At 37.3% G+C, this 6,109-nt stretch overlaps 1 protein-coding gene across 3 annotated transcripts in view; it reads right to left on the reverse strand.

The window, feature by feature from the left end:
* The window catches only part of ARHGAP15 (Rho GTPase activating protein 15), a 509,509-nt gene that overhangs the window by 163,747 nt on the left and 339,653 nt on the right, over positions 1 to 6,109 (reverse strand). The window lies entirely within an intron of this gene.

The following is a 6,109-nucleotide window of genomic DNA, read 5'->3' on the forward strand; positions in this document are numbered from 1 at the left end:
CAGACTTGGTTAAGTGTATATTAATTATTTACATTAACTGGGCTTGAAGAGGTTTTCAGGTAGAGACTCAGGTTTTTTTCAGCTGAAGGTCATGAATTGCATTTCTGGTATTGTGTGGAAACTGTTAGACGATTGCCATGTAATTAAGATACATGTAAGACGATGTTTGTATCAGTTATTAATACAGTTCTACTATGATTTGGTTTTGCATCACATCAATTGTGTTTGAAGATGGCGTGCTATGATATCCTAAATAGCTTGTGCTCTGGAGTTTATTACTGCAATAATAAAGGCCAGCCAAATACATTTACAAGGACAACGAAATACTCCCATTCCTCTGTTATGTCTGCTCAGGTATCTTTTTCTGGGTGAAGCTATTTGGCACATTCCTTATAATGACATACTATCTATTTCCTACAGTAGACAGGACTGTAGGTTGATATGTCTATAGGCATTCTTATAATTCAAGGTGAATTTCTGAAGCATAGTCCAAGCAGTAGAAGGAATGTGTATGCTCAAAATTATAAAACCCCAAAATGTAAATTGCAATTTGAAATTTAAAAGTGGTAGGTCAAGAAGGCAAAGAGCATTTGCTCCAAAATGGGCTTTTTCACTTGGAATCTGATCATGTACCATTGGAAGAAACATTTTTGTTGGGAAACGCTGTGATTTGTCAAAATCAAAACTTCACAGGAAATATATTAATTTCCATAAACTTTTAAAGGGAAGGTTTTTCAGGTTCCAGGAGAAATTTCTTTCCAAAATCAGAGGGAGAAGGCCTGAAAAACCAAGACTTCAATAATTAGGACATTTGCCTAGTATGAATGAGGATTCTGAATCAGATGCATATTGGTCTCTCTCATCTCCCAAGGAAATGCCCTAAATAACCACTGAGCTAAACTGGGGTTTCTTTCTCCCAGAAAAAATTCCAAAGGTCTAGTTTCGCTTTCAATGTAGAGTGAAAACAACTGTTGAAACATCAAAATTTTGAATTTTTTTCACAAAAAAGGAATTCTTGTTTTCTAGCTAGCTGTACAAGAAACATCTTGATTCGATTTACATAAGAGTTGCTTTAAATTGGAATAATCATTGTGTAATATACCTTGGTTATAAATGCTTTTTATATCAATCTATATCATTTTCTGCTCTGCACCTGTGGGTTGCCATGAAAGCTAATACTGAAAATGATGTTTCATTTCAGGAAGATCCCCTTTGGTTACAGGGGACTAAAATGAAAGTTTATCTAAGAGAAATCAAAAAGGATTTGGTAATCAAGAATACTTGGAATCTATCCATGTGCTGGATACATAACATATGAGCAAATGGAAGTCACTGAAATGTTTAAGTAATGCAACTCTATCCTAAAGCCTAACAGTCTTACCCTCTCTTAGCTAGGGGGGAGTGAGACAGCAAGAGTAATCCCTAGTTTAGGAATGTGGAACTCTTGTGGTCAGAGGTTCAGACTTCCAGCAAGCTAAATGACATGTGAGTTGATCTAAACCAGAAAGTAAAAGGAAAAAAGAAGAACCAACCAACAAACAAACAAACAAACTGATGTTAAAAGATTAATGTCAGTTTGCATTCAGATTAATTCAATTCTCAGTCCTTTGAGACACGGGGCATGTCAAAACTACACATGTAAGCTTTCTTCATGATAACAATCTCTCACATTAGCAGCACCATTTTGAAATACCTCAGCCCATTGATTTAAATCATGCTATCTCAATGATCTATAGCAAGTGAAAATGAAAAACTATTGAGCAAACTGAAGGATGTTACATCTTGCAAAATGATATGTAAAATATAAGTGAATTATTATTGTTCTAAACTGACTTAGGTCAGAAATAGGGTCTGATTACCATTTCATTTTGATACTATACAATATGGCAGACAGCAGAAAAAACCCTAAGAGTGTTACGTCAATCATAGAATTCACATGCCATCAACTTTGTCTCAAAATATTTAAAAATTAAGCCAGACCAAACCAATGTAAATTGGTAGATGTGGACATCCTTTTCATGACCGACTTATCCTAGCTGGATTGTAAACTACTTATTTTGGAACTCCAATTTGGCCAAGAATAATTTTAAGAAAGAGAGATAGCCTCAAGGTTCCAATATTTTGATTCTGTGAACAATTTTCAAAGAAATTCACTTTTAAGGGCACCTTTATATCAAGAATAAAAACAGCTCTGCTCTGCTGTCAGTGTTTCTTCACAGCAGGATATAAATACTTAGGGAACAAGATGAAACAAAAGTCTTTTCAAAGTTTTCTATCTACTGCTGACATTAAAGTATAGTGGTAGAGAACATTTCAGTAAAGAAAATATTTATTATAATAAAGTCTGAGTATTTGTTCATTATATGCTGACCTTCTCATGTTTTAAAATGGTGTTTATCACTGAGATAAATCACTGATTTTTCCCCCCTAGAGGATAACAACTCTTTTTTTTTCTTTTCAGGAAGCTTAGAATAGGATGGATTCACAATTAGGAATGATCGACTAAATGGTAGTTAAAACTCAGTGGAAAGAATGCAGCTGTCCCAAGTTATTCCCACCATAAATCTTATGAGCTTTCCAGAATGAAATCTAGGATAAGGACAGACTCCAGAATATACTTGTTTATCTGCCAAAATATGAGCAGTGTGTAACATTGCTTGTGCTAAAAGCAGTCATATATCATGGTTTAGGATATACTGAAATTACTGGTGAGAAAACTAAAAGGAAACAGAATTCAGGTTCAGTTGACATACATAACATCATCAAAAGTTACCTGAATTGCTCTGCATAACTAGGTTGAAGCTCTCATAAGAACATGCTACCTTATGAGATATTTAGTGCTCGGTTTCTAGCTGAGTTTAGAATTTCCAAAAATAGCTTTTCTTGCTTTACTATGGCACTTCTAGTTCCAGATGAAATCTGGAAGTGCAGAGGACAAGTAAAACAAAGGAAAGCTACAAAGGACACAGTTATGCAGATATTGCAAAACTCGGTCAGTTTGAGTTTTATATTAGAGACTATAAATGTTCAGGACAGTTCTTATGGTTTCTTTGAATAGGGTAATCTATTTCTATTTGAAACAGGAGTTCTCATTAATAACATGTATTCTAGGGAAGTGTAAGATCCTGCCCTATCTTATACCTATGAAACTCCATATTTTTCTCATGTTTAATAGCACTAATTGGACCTGGCTTGGTATCCTGAGACATGTCACTTGTGATATTTTCCGAAAACTGAATATTTTGGAAAATTTCTTTTTTTTTCCTTCTTTTTAAAATTTGCATCCACTTTTCTACTCTTTTCTCATTTACAATTTTTTAGAAAGATCACTCTTTCATTACTTAGTACTTGATAAATTTCTAAGTATGGCGCTCTTAAAAGTTTAACAATAGCTGTTTACTGAAAAAGGTACAGAATTAAGATGTGTAGACCATTAAACAAAAAGAAGCACAACAAAAAATAAAGTGCACATGTGAAGAAATCCATTTTTAGTTAGTCCTTTTGTTTAAAATTAGTCATGTTTCGGGCAAAAGATACTGTATTTCAAAGAAGCCTATTATGCTTCCCCATAAACAAAAAGATCATATGTTTTAAAACTAAAGTATCATTATGTAATCACGCTGTTGTATTATAAACTATTTTGAGGGCTCAGATACCCAGGGCTATCTTTACAAATATTTGAGAGAGCATAAACAGGGTATATGTCCCTAAGCTGTAATGTTTTTTTTTCTCTTGTTTTTCTCTCTATTTTACCAATAGATTATTAAACCCATTTTAAAAAAATGTCATGGAGCACAAAAAGTCCGATATGAAGCCATTAAAAGGAGCAGACATTTGAGAATATACCAATTGCATTGTAATGCATATGGCAAGAAAAATGCCTCAGAAACAACTTAGCCATCTCACAAAAACAGAAGTCAAGGTTATCTGCAATCTTCCTTTGCCAAGATAAAGATAATTACGTTTTCCATATATAACCCAAATCAAGATGACCTTAAATTCAAGATGATCCCCCAAAATTAGATTCCAAATATGGAAAGTTTATATATTTTTTATGCATAGCATCTCATTATTGGAGGATTGTCTTAAATTTGCCCCCACCCCCACTACATGTGGTGGGGAGACAAGCAAAGAAGAGGGCAATAAGAAAGCAGGCAGTAGAGGGATAGTGGGGGACAGGTGGTAAGGATGCAGTAGAGCAGACAGTGGGAAGGCAAGCAGCTTGCCCCCCTGCCTGTCCCCCACCCAATATCCTCCCTTGTGCTTGCCCCCTAGAGCCTGAGGCCCCAACCCTCCTTTTCCCCATCTTCCCTTCCCCTGAAACCTTTGCTCCTACTTGCACCTTCCCCCACTTACCTTTACTCCATGCCAGCAGGCTCTGTCCATGTTGAACCCTGAGGAGCACAAGAGCACAGCTGCAGCCAGGTGCTGTAGCAGTGATGCAGAACCAGCACTGCTGCCATGGGGCTGGGCTGGGGCTGTGCTCCATGCTCCAGGCTGCAGTACAGATGGAGCCTGCCTGCACCAAAGCAAAAGTAAGTGGTGGGGGGTAAGAGGGTAGAAGCAGTGTTGAAGGGAGATGGGGAGGGGGGGCAGGGACTCAAGGCTGCAGAGTAAGGGCAGGGGAAAAGTAGGGGGTGCAGAGATGGCATGAGAGCAGGTTTGCAAATATGGTATGGCTTCTTATTTCCAGCTCAGTGCATAAAAATATAATATATATTTTAAAATATTATTATTTTTTTGCTTCTGCTGCACTGACCTGGAAGTCTAAGACACCAATATATGCCAGGTACCATTCATATTCACACACAGAGAGGGTGTCACTTGATATACTACAGGTTTATGTACAGGCATGGTTTGTGGAAGACATTGTGAAGATACAGAAATCAGAAATACAGAAGAAAATTAAGTTGAAAAACAAAAAACCGAATGGTTTTTATTGTAAACTATGTCAGCCATGTCAAACTGGTTGGAATAAGGCCATACAGCACAGAAGATCCATAGAACACATTTTGGGTACAAACAGGTGTTTGTAGGACCTGATTTAGGTTTAGGCAGCTTAAATTAAACTGCTTAGAGGCATTCACTAAACTGGGTTAACCCATTTTAAATTAAGTTACCTAAACCAAGAGTGGTACATGCAGGTGTTCACTGATGCCAGGAACCATGGGAGCCTGAGGTAAGTAACTTGGGGATGCAGGCTGGTGGGATTGTGGGGGCTAGCAAATTCATGGGGGAAGGGGGCTGATAAGTCCAAAGGGTGCTGGTGGGTCCACGGGGAGATGGTGGCTGGGGGATAAAAATAGCCTGGTCAGGGGAACAGCACATCTCTGGGGATGGGTGAATGGCTGGGACTTCCCAGCTCTGGGGTTGTCCTGTGAATACACAGAGATGTTCACTAAGCTGGGTTAACCCATGTTAAATCATGTTAACCTAGGTCAATGTAAAATGAGTTTAACTCAGAGGTGAACTCACTTTAGATGAGGCACATCATTTTTAGGGTGATTTAAGCTGTGTGTGAACACCTGAACAACCATCCATTTAAATATAACACTTCTACATCCCCTTTTTCATCTGCTGACATTGAGCCAATTTTCAGTCTCTGTTTCTGCTGTCTCTTCATTCAGCCTATCAAAGGTTCACATTAATGAGACTGAAAAATGTCAGACTTTCTAACCTGGCTTGCAAATATTGCAACTGGACTCCTTTTTCAGTCCATTAAAGGAACTCCAGAGGTGAGCATGATACACTGCCTGTGTAAATAGATAGGACAGAGTGATAGAGATCTAGAGTGATGGGAAAACAAAAGTCTTGCATACAACACAGGGTAACTCAATACTGAACCCTAATCTGATGAACAAGTTAATCACTGACTTAGCAGTTGACTTGGTACCAGAAATCATGATCTGGTTGCATTTACCTTGTGCAAACAAATTTTGACACCAATATATACTGGCACCAAATATATATATATATATATTTTGCGCACACACAAACGTATACACATAAAACTTTAATAAGGCCAGTTTTCTTAAACTAAAATAAATTGTTGGCATAGCTGAGAACTTAACTTTAATGTAGGGAGTGTTATTAAAACTTGGGAATTGTT

This window comes from Alligator sinensis, unplaced genomic scaffold (genome assembly GCF_000455745.1).
Source record: "Alligator sinensis unplaced genomic scaffold, ASM45574v1 scaffold693_1, whole genome shotgun sequence".
Lineage (NCBI taxonomy): Eukaryota > Metazoa > Chordata > Crocodylia > Alligatoridae > Alligator > Alligator sinensis.